The sequence below is a fragment of the Phyllobates terribilis genome, unplaced genomic scaffold (assembly GCF_046119375.1).
Source record: "Phyllobates terribilis strain yellow unplaced genomic scaffold, ASM4611937v1 Scaffold_4__5_contigs__length_816908805, whole genome shotgun sequence".
NCBI lineage: Eukaryota > Metazoa > Chordata > Amphibia > Anura > Dendrobatidae > Phyllobates > Phyllobates terribilis.
Genome location: NW_027362764.1, coordinates 2604034 through 2619350, shown reverse-complemented (window position 1 = coordinate 2619350; position 15317 = coordinate 2604034).

Sequence of the window (15317 nt, the reverse complement as noted above, 5' to 3'; positions counted from 1 at the left end):
CAAACACATCTGTTTAGACAAGCCTACCACCTCCACTCACCAACCTAACTCTCCCCTGTCCCCTCCTAAATGTTAATCTTAATCTGCCCCTGTGTATTCATCTGTCTCCACATCCGCCATACACCAAATACCACACGGTAACTGCCCTTAAACGGATACTGGCTGACGACCATGTTCTACCTATTGTGTCCCCCCATTTCCATATAGATTGTAAGCTTGCGAGCAGGGCCCTCACTCCTCCTGTAACTGTTGAAATATGATACATTGTATGGTTTATATTGTCTGCACATGTCCCCACTTAATTGTAAAGTGCTGCGGAATATGTTGGCGCTATATAAATAAAAAATTATTATTAATATAATATTTCAGAGTTGTACTCACTATTCTGCTGGTGCAGTCACTGTGTACATACATTACATTACTGATCCTGAGTTACATCCTGTATTATACTCCAGAGCTGCACTCACTATTCTGCTGATGCAGTCACTGTGTACATACATTACATTACTGATCCTGAGTTATATCCCGTATTATACTCCAGAGCTGCACTCACTATTCTGCTGATGCAGTCACTGTGTACATACATTACATTACTGATCCTGAGTTACATCCTGTATTATACTGCAGAGCTGCACTCACTATTCTGCTGGTGCAGTCACTGTGTACATACATTACATTACTGATCCTGAGTTATATCCTGTATTATACTCCAGAGCAGCACTCACTATTCTGCTGGTGCAGTCACTGTGTACATACATTACATTACTGATCCTAAGTTACATCCTGTATTATACTGCAGAGCTGCACTCACTATTCCGCTGGTGCAATCACTGTGTACATACATTACATTACTGATCCTGAGTTACATCCTGTATTATATTGCAGAGCTGCACTCACTATTCTGCTGGTGCAGTCACTGTGTACATACATTACATTACTGATCCTGAGTTATATCCTGTATTATACTCCAGAGCAGCACTCACTATTCTGCTGGTGCAGTCACTGTGTACATACATTACATTACTGATCCTAAGTTACATCCTGTATTATACTGCAGAGCTGCACTCACTATTCCGCTGGTGCAGTCACTGTGTACATACATTACATTACTGATCCTGAGTTACATCCTGTATTATACTGCAGAGCTGCACTCACTATTCCGCTGGTGCAGTCACTGTGTACATACATTACATTACTGATCCTGTACTGATCCTGAGTTACATCCGGTATTATACTCCAGAGCTGCACTCACTATTCTGCTTGTGCAGTCACTGTGTACTTACATTACATTACTGATCCTGGGTTACATCCTGTATTATACTCCAGAGCTGCACTCACTATTCTGCTGGTGCAGTCACTGTGTACATACATAACATTACTGATCCTGTACTGATCCTAAGTTAAATCCTGTATTATACCCCAGAGCTGCACTCACTATACTGTTGGTGCAGTCACTGTATACATACATTACAATACTGATTCTGAGTTACATCCTGTATTATACTGCAGAGCTGCACTCACTATTCCGCTGGTGCAGTCACTGTGTACATACATTAGTGATCCTGAGTTACATCCTGTATTGTACTGCAGAGCTGCACTCACTATTCTGCTGGTGCAGTCACTGTGTACATACATTACATTACTAATCCTGAGTTACATCCTGTATTATACTCCAGAGCTGCACTCACTATTCTGCTGGTGCAGTCACTGTGTACATACATTACATTACTGATCCTTAGTTAAATCCTGTATTATACCCCAGAGCTGCACTCACTATTCTGCTGGTGCAGTCACTGTGTACATACATTACATTACTGATCCTGAGTTAAATCCTGTATTATACCCCAGAGCTGCACTCACTATTCTGCTTGTGCCATCACTGTGTACATGCATTACATTACTGATCCTGAGTTACATCCTGTATTATACTGCAGAGCTGCACTCACTATTCCGCTGGTGCAGTCACTGTGTACATACATTACATTACTGATCCTGAGTTACATCCTGTATTATACTGCAGAGCTGCACTCACTATTCCGCTGGTGCAGTCACTGTGTACATACATTACATTACTGATCCTGAGTTATATCCTGTATTATACTCCAGAGCTGCACTCACTATTCTGCTGGTGCAGTCACTGTGTACATACATTACATTACTGATCCTGAGTTACATCCTGTATTATAATGCAGAGCTGCACTCACTATTCTGCTGGTGCAGTCACTGTGTACATGCATCACATTATTGATCCTGAGTTACATCCTGTATTATACCCTAGAGCTGCACTCACTATTCTGCTGGTGCAGTCACTCTGTACATACATTACTGATCCTGAGTTACATCCTGTATTATACCCCAGAGCTGCACTCACTATTCTGCTGGTGCAGTCACTGTGTACATACATTACATTACTGCTCCTGAGTTACATCCTGTATTATACTCCAGAGCTGCACTCGCTATGCTGCTGGTGCAGTCACTGTGTACATACATTACATTACTGATCCTGAGTTACCTCATGCATTATACTCCAGAGCAGCACTCACTATTCTGCTGGTGCAGACACTGTGTACATACATTACATTACTGATCCTGAGTTACATCCTGTATTATACTGCAGAGCTGCACTCACTATTCTGCTGGTGCAGTCACTGTGTACATACATTACATTACTGATCCTGAGTTACATCCTTTATTATAATGCAGAGCTGCACTCACTATTCTGCTGGTGCAGTCACTGTGTACATGCATCACATTATTGATCCTGAGTTACATCCTGTATTATACTGCAGAGCTGCACTCACTATTCTGCTGGTGCAGTCACTGTGCACATACATTACATTACTGATCCTGAGTTACATCCTGTATTATACTCCAGAGCTGAACTCACTATTCTGCTGGTGCAGTCACTGTGTACACACATTACATTACTGATCCTGAGTTACATCCTGTATTATACTCCAGAGCTGCACTCACTATTCTGCTGGTGCAGTCACTGTGTACATACATTACATTACTGATCCTGAGTTACATCCTATATTATACTCCAGAGCTGCACTCACTATTCTGCTGGTGCAGTCACTGTGTACATACATTACATTACTGATCCTGAGTTATATCCTGTATTATACTCCAGAGCTGCACTCACTATTCTGCTGGTGCAGTCACTGTGTACATACATTACATTACTGATCCTGAGTTACATCCTATATTATACTCCAGAGCTGCACTCACTATTCTGCTGGTGCAGTCACTGTGTACATACATCATATTACTGATCCTGAGTTACATCCTGTATTATACTGCAGAGCTGCACTCACTATTCTGCTGGTGCAGTCACTGTGTACATACATTACATTACTGATCCTGAGTTACATCCTATATTATACTCCAGAGCTGCACTCACTATTCTGCTGGTGCAGTCACTGTGTACATACATTACATTACTGATCCTGAGTTATATCCTGTATTATACTCCAGAGCTGCACTCACTATTCTGCTGGTGCAGTCACTGTGTACATACATTACATTACTGATCCTGAGTTACATCCTGTATTATACTCCAGAGCTGCACTCACTGTGTACATACATTACATTACCGATCCTGTACTGATCCTGAGTTACATCCAGTATTATACTATAGAGTGCAGCTCTGGATGTATGACTTCTGCCTCATTGTGCAGTGATGTAATTCTGATGCAGCTGGTGTAAGACATGATTTTCAAATCGACAGCTCCATTCATTATTAACCCTTGCTGACAGGACTCCGTCACTTCTGTTTTCTAGACTTAGATTCTTGTCATTCACATTCTCTGACAACTTTTGTTCTACATCTGATCTAATATAAAGAGTATAAATTGTGTATATTATTAGGATTTTCATTAGTGGGTGATTTTGTCACAGGCAAAGTGGGAGCGGCGGGATTATAATAGGGAACATAAGAAGAAACTGAGAACACTCAGCTCCGCTAATTACAGAGCACATGCAGGTAAGATTATACCTAGCTGACAGATACTGTTACTCTGTATCCTGGGGCGCAGCACAATCATGGAACCAGCAAAATAGTAACAATGCCCATGTATCTATATACTACACCCCACTAGTATATGGTTGTATATGTGCAGCCGGTATAACCTGGGCATCTCCTGTATATAATTATATATGTACAGCTGGCATAACCTGGGCATCTCCTGCATATAATTATATATGTACAGCTGGCATAACCTGGGCATCTCCTGCATATAATTATATATGTACAGCTGGCATAACCTGGGCATCTCCTGTATATAATTATATATGTACAGCTGGTATAACCTGGGCATCTCCTGTATATAATTATATATGTACAGCCGGTATAACCTGGGCATCTCCTGTATATAATTATATATATGTATAGCTGGTATAACCTGGGCATCTCCTGTATATAATTATATATATGTACAGCTGGTATATCCAGGGCATCTTCTGTATATAATTATATATATATATGTATAGCTGGTATAACCAGGGCATCTCCTGTATATAATTATATATGTACAGCTGGTATAACCCGGGCATCTCCTGTATATAATTATATATGTACAGCTGGTACAACCTGGGCATCTCCTGTATATAATTATATATATGTATAGCTGGTATAACCAGGGCATCTTCTGTATATAAATATATACAGTATGTACAGGAGATGCCTAGGTTATACCAGCTGTGCGTATATAATTATATAGCGAGGATACTATACATATATAGTGGGGAAAATAAGTATTTGATACACTGCCGATTTTGGAAGTTTTCCCACATACAAAGAATGTAGAGATCTGTCATTTTTATCGTAGGTCACTTCACCTGTGAGAGACAAAATCTAAAGAAAATCCAGAAAATCACATTGTCGGATTTTTTACATAATTAAATTCCATTTTATTGCATGAAATAAGTATTTGATCACCTACCAACCAGCAAGAATTCTGTCTCTCACAGACCTGCTAGTTTTTTTTTTAAAGAAGCCTCCTCCTCTGCACTCATTACCTGTATTAATTGCACCTGTTTGAACTCGTTACCTGTATAAAAGACACCTGTCCACACATTCAATCAATCACATTCCAACCTCTCCAACATGGCCAATACCAAAGAGCTGTCTAAGGACATGAGTGGCAAAACTGTAGACCTGCACAAGGCTGGGATGGGCTACAGGACAATAGGCAAGCAGCTTGGTGAGAAGGCAACAACTGTTGGCACAATTATTAGAAAATGGAAGAAACACAAGATGACTGTCAATCTTCCTTGGTCTGGGTCTCCATGAAAGATCTCGCCTTGTGGAGTAAGGATGATTCTGAGAAAGGTCAGGAATCAGCCCAGAACTACACGGGAGGACCTGGTCAATGGTATCAATTCCACTCGCCGTGTTTAGAGGAAGAAGAAGGACAAGTACAACCCCAAGAACACCGTCCCAACTGTGAAGCATGGTGGGGGAAACATCATACTTTGGGGGTGCTTTTCTGCAAAGGGGATAGGACGACTGCACCGTATTGATGGGAGGATGGATGGGGTCATGTATCGCGAGATTTTGGCCAACAACCACCTTCCCTCAAGTAAGAGCATTGAAGATGGGTCGTGGCTGAGTCTTCCAGCATGACAATGACCTGAAACACACAGACAGGGCAACTAAGGAGTGGCTCCGTAAGAAGCATTTCAAAGTCCTGGAGTGGCCTACCCAGTCTCCAGAGCTGAACCCAATAGAAAATCTTTGGAGGGAGCTGAAACTCAATGTTGTCCAGCGACAGCCCCGAAACCTGAAAGATCTGGAGAAGATCTGTATGGAGGAGGGGGCCAAAATCCCTGCTGCAGTGTGTGCAAACCTGGTCAAGAACTACAGGCAACGTCTGACCTCTGTAATTGTAACAAAGGTTTCTGCACCAAATATTAAGTTCTGTTTTTCTATTGTATAAAATATTTATTTCATGTAATAAAACGCAAACATAGATTTTCTGGATTTTATTTTTAGATTCTGTCTCTCACAGGTGAAGTGACCTACGATACAAATTACAGACCTCTCCATTCTTTGTAGGTGAGAAAACTTGCAAAACCATCAGTGTATCAAATACTTATTTTCCCCACTGTATTTGTACAGCTGGTATAACCTGGGTATCCTTTCTATATAATTATATACGCACAGCTGGTAAAACCTGTGTATCCTCCTCTCTATATAATTTTATATGTTCAGCTGGTATAACCTGGGTATCCTCTCTATATAATTATACAGGGTGGTCCAAAAGTAGGTGGACAGAAAGTGTAATAAGGTTATGAAGGGGGAGATTTATCAAACATGGTGTAAAGTGAAACTGGCTCCGTTGCCCTTAGCAACCAATCAGATTCCACTTTTCATTCCTCACAGACTCTTTGGAAAATGAAAGGTGGAATCTGATTGGTTGCTAAGGGCAACTGAGCCAGTTTCACAGATCTAGTTTTAACAGATAGATCTCCCCCCAAATCTGTTTTCTTTTCAGATAATTCAGATAACACATAATGGCAAATAATTTAAATACAGATCAAAGAAAATGGATTTTAACAGCGTATTGGAAATCTCAAAATGCTGAAACCGTTAGAGCAAATTGGGTGTAAACATTTGGTACTCGAGCCCCAAAGAGACAAAACCATTTACCGCATTCGTGACAAATTCAATGCCACTGGCTCAATCCTTAATGCTCCAAAAACTGCTCGACCCAAAACCGTCTGTACAGAAGATAATAAACAACTTGTTGCTGAAACATTGGTTCAGAGTCCAAAAAAGTCCACAGAAGAGCCTCTGTGGAAGTGGGAATTTCACGAGCTTCTATCATGTGAATCCTGAAATCTATTGGGTGGAAAGCTTATCGTCCACGTCTAATTCATGGTTTATTGGAGGATGATCCAGACAGGCGGCTGCAATTTAGTGAGATTATGCTTAACGAAACTGAAGAAAATGCAGTAATTTTAGATAACATTATGTGGCGTGAGGAAGCTTCTTTCCCATTCTCCGGCCATATTAACAGACATAATTGTATTTACTGGTATAATGAGAACATGCATTTAACATTAGAGCAACAACTAAATGAGCCTGGTGTCAATGTTTGGGGTATTTCAAGTTTTAGGACCAATATTTTTTGATGGAACAGTCACAGGGGAGAAGTATCTCGAAATTCTAATGAATCAAGTTGTTCCCCAGTTACAGCAACAGCCAAATTCACATGACCTTTATTTCCAACAAGATGGGGCCCCTCCACATTATTCAAGAATGGTCCGCGAGTATCTCCATGAAACAGTTCCTAATAAATGGATTGGCTGAAGAAGCCCAATTGATTGGCCGGCACGTTCACCAGACTTGACCCCAATGAATTTTTTCTTTTGGGGAGTACTCAAGGACAAAGTTTATAGTCGAAAACCAAAAAGTGTCAGTGATTTGAAAAATGACATAAGAGATGCATTTCAAGAAATTAATACCCAAAGTGACTTGTGCAAAAAAGTTTGTCGAAGCGAAAGAGGCGACTTCAAAGCTGTGCAAATTGTAATGGAAAACAGTGTGAGCGCCTGCGTTGATAAAATTTAAGGGCTTTTGTGTTATTGTTCAGAATAAAAATTTAATTGTCAATGTTATGCTTGTGCTAGTAAATATAATTTTATATATAAATCAAAATAAATGTTATTATTTTCGGGCCACCTACTTTTGGACCACCCTGTATATGTACGGCTGGTATCACCTGGGCATCCTGTACAGCTGGTATAACATGGGTATCCTCTCTATATAATTATATATGTACGGCTGGTATCACCTGGGCATCTCCTGTATATAATTATCTATGTACAGATGATATATCCTGGGAATCCTCTTAGTATAATTATATATGCACAGCTGGTATAACTGGGGCATCTGGAAGTCTTAACTCAACTCTCATAGACTTACATTAAGAGCTTGTGACTGTTACTTCTGACTTTCCCAAGGGTCACCAGGAAGAGCTGAAGACCACGGCTGGTAAGTATAAGACTGGGCTCAGGGAACTTAGATTAGTAGCACCACTCCAGCGTTAAAATAATAATAAAAAAAACACTGTAGTGCTGCTTTAACCATATTTAGTGAGCTCCCCCTAGGACTGGATGTATGAATCTATATGCAGTGTGCTCCCTCTAGTGGTGGCTGTAAAAATCTGTATGTAGTCAGCTCCCTCTAGTGGTGGCTGTATAAATCTGTATGTAGTGAGCTCCCTCTAGTGGTGGCTGTATAAATCTGTATGTAGTGAGCTCCCTCTAGTGGTGGCTGTATAAATCTGTATGTAGTGAGCTCCTCCTAGTGGTGGCTGTATAAATCTGTATGTAGTGAGCTCCCTCTAGTGGTGACTGTATAAATCTGTATGTAGTGAGCTCCCTCTAGTGGTGGCTGTATAAATCTGTATGTAGTGAGCTCCCTCTAGTGGTGGCTGTATAAATCTGTATGTAGTGAGCTCCCTCTAGTGGTGGCTGTATAAATCTGTATGTAGTGAGCTCCTCCTAGTGGTGGCTGTATAAATCTGTATGTAGTGAGCTCCCTCTAGTGGTGACTGTATAAATCTGTATGTAGTGAGCTCCCTCTAGTGGTGGCTGTATAAATCTGTATGTAGTGAGCTCCCTCTAGTGGTGGCTGTATAAATCTGTGTGTAGTGAGCTCCCTCTAGTAGTGCCTGTATAAATCTGTATGTAGTGAGCTCCCTCTAGTGATGGCTGTATAAATATGTATGCAGTGAGCTCCCCCTAGTGGTGGCTGTATAAATCTGTATGTAGTGAGCTCCTTCTAGTGGTGGCTGTAAAAATCTGTATATAGTGAGCTCCCTCTAGTGATGGCTGTATAAATATGTATGCAGTGAGCTCCCCCTAGTGGTGGCTGTATAAATCTGTATGTAGTGAGCTCCTTCTAGTGGTGGCTGTAAAAATCTGTATATAGTGAGCTCCCTCTAGTGATGGCTGTATAAATATGTATGTAGTGAGCTCCCCCTAGTGGTGGCTGTATAAATCTGTATGTAGTGAGCTCCTTCTAGTGGTGGCTGTAAAAATCTGTATATAGTGAGCTCCCTCTAGTGATGGCTGTATAAATCTGTATGTAGTGAGCTCCTTCTAGTGGTGGCTGTATAAATCTGTATGTAGTGAGCTCCTCCTAGTGGCGGCTGTATAAATCTGTATGTAGTGAGCTCCCCCTAGTGGTGGCTGTATAAATCTGTATGTGGTGAGCTCCCCCTGGTGGTGGCTGTATAAATCTGTATGTAGTGAGCTCCCTCTAGTGATGGCTGTATAAATCTGTATGTAGTCAGCTCCCCCTAGTGGTGGCTGTATAAATCTGTATGTAGTGAGCTCCCTCTAGTTGTGGCTGTATAAATTTGTATGTAGTAAGCTCCCCCTAGTGGTAGCTGTATAAATCTGTACATAGAGAGCTCCCCCTGGTGGTTGCTGTATAAATCTGTATGTAGAGAGCTCCCCCTGGTGGTTGCTGTATAAATCTGTATGTAGAGAGCTCCCCCTGGTGGTGACTGGAAATTATAAGAATTATATAATTAAAGTCAAACACAAGCAGATAATATACAACTCAATGATCACAGAATTGTTGCTACACATTAATCTTGATACTCAGTACATTCAGTCTATGGGGCTTTTATACGGACCTGCAGTCTGCCACAGAGCAGATAAGGGATCTGACAGGTTGGACCTGAGCTTTCTTCCTTTGGAGATAAGCAGAACCAAATGTATCTGGCGCCCCTTATCGTCTAAACTCTATTAAATTTTCAGGAAATGAGTGGTGATGGCTTCCAGTTAACAGATGTCTATGTCTATAATTCGCAGTCACATCATAGTCCTTCCCGACGTTGCCACCATCATTGCTGGATCTAGCAATGGACTAACAATGCTGACATCCTCTGTGCTGCTCGGTGGCAAAGTGACAATGAACGTAGTCTTCATTTCCTGCATCTATGGCGGCGATCAGACGTCGCTAGTGCTGGCCAGAAAATGAGAATAATAATTTCCGTTCTCCCATACATGAGGATCCGGCGGTGATCTCACAGCTGCGGTGGCCGCCCCCCGATCCCATAGAGACATTGATAAGAAACAGCAGCTGAGTATGGACAGCGTCCAACAAAGAGAGAGACATCCATCTGTATGCTGGCCTACAATGAGGCTACTACAATACGCTGACTGGCCACAGGCCCATCAATAATGATACCACTAAGTGAAGTCTCATCATCCACCATTGACTTCAGCACAGCGGAGGATGATGGGTGTCATCAGATGAAGATGTTTCCTCCATAATGAAAAGTTCTGAAACGTTCTTGTATACTGTTTATAGTTTGCTATAATAAGATGCTGTTAGTGAATGGAAATATCCCTGTTTCTATTCAGAGACTATTCTGCTGAGGGTTTGTTGCATTTGTATCAGTTTCACAGTTTTCTCTACTGTCCTGATACTTGTTACTGTGTAGCAGTCTGGAATCCAAGCTGTTTAGCTGTCACAGAGGATTGTGTGGAATTCATGCAAGTGTAGCAAATCCTCAGCTGTGAGTAAGGCCAGATTCACACATCCTGCTTTGCCTGGACTAGCCCCGAGCCTCCTGACCCAACAGCCTCCTATATTCCTATGATTCGGGTCAGGAGGCCGCTGGCGGTCCATACATTAACCATGAAAGTTGGATGTGTGACTCCGTCCTTTCGCACCTGCACCAACATGAACTGTGAACACTAATTTGTCTACAAATCAATAAAGCGCTACTTTAATAGAAGCCACGTGGGAAAATGTTATTAATGGTTGCAGGGTTTTGTGGGTGAATTTGCTTTTAACCTGTAAAAAAAAAAAAAGATCAATCTGAAAACCATTATGTTTGGTGGTATAACTGAACTACGGAGCAAACTCTGCACTGACCTGTACAAGCTCGGACTGGCCCACAGGGCAAAGGGTGAATCCTCCGGTGGACCCCCACTCCTCTATATGAGGTACAATACACTTGATTCCCTATGTACAGACAGAATCAGATTCTCATCATCCATCTAAAAAACTACCCAGTGTATTATTATATGGGAGTAGAGGAAAAGTTGTGAATGAGATTAATGCAATCCTGCATGTAGCTGAACCATGTGCCTCCAGAACCAATATTAATGGTGGACCCTCTGCATGTGACACTGCCCTTTAAACATTAGATACCTGTCGGCCAACAGCAATCTCTCTCATGAGTCCCTAATAGACAGAAATGCTAAATATGAACAGGCACTCTTGTGTTCTCATTGTGATAGAACCTCCTCTAGACTCCTTTGTGTCCTCCAGGCTCCTCTATGTCATCCAGGCTCCTCTGTGTCCTCCAGGCTCCTCTATGTCATCCAGGCTCCTCTGTGTCCTCCAGGCTCCTCTATGTCCTCCAGGCTACTCTGTAGCCCCCAGGCTCCTCGGTGTCCTCCAGGCTCCTCAGTGTCCTCCAGGCTCCTCAGTGTCCTCCAGGCTCCTCAGTGTCCTCCAGGATCCTCAGTGTCCTCCAGGATCCTCAGTGTCCTCCAGGATCCTCTGTGACCTCCAGGCCCCTCTGTGACCTCCAGGCCCCTCTGTGACCTCCAGGGTCCTCTGTGTCCTCCAGGGTCCTCTGTGACCTCTAGGCTCTTCTGTGTTCTACAGGCTCCTCTGTGTCCTTCAGGCTCCTCTGTGACCTCCAGGCTCCTCTGTGACCTCCAGGCTCCTCTGTGTCCTCCATGTTCCTCTGTGTCCTTCAGGCACGTCAGTGTCCTCCAGGCTGGTCAGTGTCCTCCAGGCTCCTCTGTGTCCCCCAGGCTCCTCTGTGTACTCCAGGCTCCTCTGTGTACTCCAGGCTCCTCTGTGACCTCCAGGTTCCTCTGTGACCTCCAGGCTCCTCTGTGACCTCCAGGCTCCTCTGTGACATCCAGGCTCCTCTGTCTCCTCCAGGCTCCTCTGTGTCCTCCAGGCTCCTCTGTCTCCTCCAGGCTCCTCTGTGTCCTCCAGGCTCCTCTGTGTCCTCCAGGCTCCTCTGTGTCCTCCAGGCTCCTGTGCCCTCCAGGCTCCTCTGTGTCCTCCAGGCTCCTCACTGTCCTCCAGACTCCTCACTATCTACCAGACTCCTCTGTGTCCTCCAGGCTCCTCACTATCTACCAAACTCCTGTGTCTCCAGATCCATCTGTTTCTTCCAGATTCCTGTGATCTCCAGACTCCTCTTTGTCCTCAAGACTCCTATCTGTCCTCCTAACTTCTCAGTAACTTTCAGAGTCATCCAAGCTCCTCTGTGTCCTCCAGGCTCCTCTGTATCCTCCCAGAGAGCAAAACTATAGGCCGACCATTGGAAAATCCAATGAGCCGGATACTTCTCTTTCCTGACATAATCATTTGGTCGCCATATACATTAGTCTGATCTCGCCGACATTTGTGGGTTCGGCCAACTTCAGTTTCATGTGTATATACTATAATAATACAATCAGTCTCTCTGCAGCCTGAAGTATCTTATCACAAGGAACAATAGCTAGTAATGGCGGTGCTCCTGCAGAATGTATGTTGCACACTGTCGGTTTGGTTACCATGTAGCAGTCATATATACAGTTTCTCGTGCAGCATGTTATACAAACAAGTTATAAATCAGCTGGGAACTAAACTATCGGTATCCAGTGACACGGCTTCCTGCCGCAGCCCAGGAATCCCAGTAAACAAGCCTCATAATTAATGGGCAGTTATCCCGTCAAACCCGTCCTCAAAGGCCTCATTCACATGGTCAGGAGGATTACCGTATCCAGTGCAAACCAAAAAGATATTTCTTGCCCCATTCACATGACCCAGAAATAACGCTGCGGAATCAATTAATGACAATGGGGTTTATCCTCGGGGGGATCTGTTGGCGCAATATCGGCCGCTCACCCTTTAAGCCGCAGCCCTCCCGGGCAATGTCTTCTTCGGCGTCTTCACTCTGCGCCGGGGCTACCAAGGCCAAGGAAAAAAAATTGTATTAATGAAAATCAGAATTTTTGCAAAATTAGAGGCAAATTTAAATAAATTCGCTCTTCTCTAGAAGTTTCCAGTTGAAAGATCTGATGTTCAGTTGCAGATATGATATTTCATCAAAATAAAAGTGATGAATCTCAGAATATGACAAAGAAAAAAAAAAAAAATTTAAAGTAAAAAAAACTCAGTATTGCCGTCATCATACCCACATGGAATGAGAGTAAAATAATGATGGCTGTCAGAAAATGATGGCTGACTGGAAGGAGGTTGCAAAAAGTTGGATTTTTGCGACTTGCATGTCAGGACAGAGGTTGCATCTGCATTATGCTGCAATGTAGCAGAGCTGTAGCCTGATGTTTGGCCACGTGGTCGGTGTTGTGGCCAATGTCACCATGTTAGCCCTAGACTTAAGATTCCTGCTAAAATTCCCTCAGGACAGGAAATAAATGTACGACCGCTGGGACCCCACTGATCCCGAGGATGGGGGTCCTATGTTCTTTTGTGCACGGAGCGATAGAGGACACATGAGTAACGGCTGCTCCATTCCTGTGGATCTACAATGACGGGAGATGTGGCCGTACATGATTTATTCACACAGGAGACGCCGGGATCAGTCGCATCGGTCAGACCCCCCGCAATCATATGTAGGTGATAAATGTATTTAGTGGGAAAAAAAAAACTAAATAAAGTTTATTTAAAAAAAAAATCATAATAAAAAAAATAAACTTTTTTTTTTTTTAATCTGGGGCTTTGATTTGCTTTTTCTTTACAGCTTTTGTTGAATTAAAAAATTCATGGAATTTTTGATGGATGAAACTTTTGAGGAAGCGGCGAGAGCAAATCTGCTTATTATTCTATTTTCTGGTGCGGAATTATAGGTCTGATATGAACTTTTAGTTCTTTTTAGTTTCAAATATTTTTTACCCTCCTCTAGCCAGGAAACTTGTACCCAAGATGGCTTAGACAATATACAATATGTATCAGAGCCGGCACCGCCGTATAGGCCTAATGAACTGTATATTATATATCCTGCCATATACGGCACCGCCGCGACCTTAACGACCTGTATAATAACTATCCCGCCATATACGGCACCGCCACGTCCCTAATGACCTGTATAATAACTATCCCACCATATATAGCGCCGTCGCGGCCCTAACGACCTGTATATTATATATCCTGCCATATACGGCACCGCCGCGACCTTAACGACCTGTATAATAACTATCCCGCCATATACGGCACCGCCACGTCCCTAATGACCTGTATAATAACTATCCCACCATATATAGCGCTGTCGCGGCCCTAACGACTTGTATATTATATATCCTGCCATATATAGCACCACCGCGTCCCTAATGACATGTATAACTCACGCCATATACAGCACCGCCGCGTCCCTAATGACCAGTATATTATATATCCCGCCATATGCGGCACCACCGCGTCCCTAACGACCTGTATATTATATATCCCCCCATATACGGCACCGGGGGGCCCTAAAGACCTGTATATTATATATCCCCCCATATACGGCATCGGCACGACCCTAATGACCTGTATATTATATATCCCCCATATACGGCACCTGCCCGCCTCTAACGACCTGTATATTATGTATCCCGCTATATACGGCACCGCTGCAGCCCTAATGGCCTGTATAATAACTATCCCTCCATATACAACACCGCCAGGGCGCTAACGACCTGTATATTATATATCCCCCCATATCCACCCCCAAGGCCCTAAAGGCCTGTATAATAACCATCCCGCCATATACGGCACTGCCAGGGCCCTAACAACCTGTATTTTTTATATCCCGCCATATACGGCACCGCTGCGGCCCTAACAACATGTATATTATATATCCCTCCATATACGGCACTGCTGGGGCCCTAACAACCTGTATTTTTTATATCCCGCCATATACGGCACCGCTGCGGCCCTAACGACCTGTATATTATATATCCCCCATATACGGCACCGCGGGGGCCCTAACGACCTGTATGTTATATATTCCCCCATATACAGCACCGCTGCAGCCCTAACGACCTGTATATTATATATCCCACCATATACAGTACCACCGCGACCCTAATGACCTGTATATTATATATCCCCCCATATACGACACTGCCACGGCCCTAACGACCTGTATATTATATATCCCCCATATACGGCACCACCGAGGCCTTAACGACCTGTATATTATATATCCCCCCATATACAGCACCGCGGGGGCCCTAACGACCTGTATATTATATATCCCCCCATATACAGCACCGCCGCGGCCCTAACCACCTGTATATTATATATCCTCCCATATACGGCACCACCGAGGCCTTAA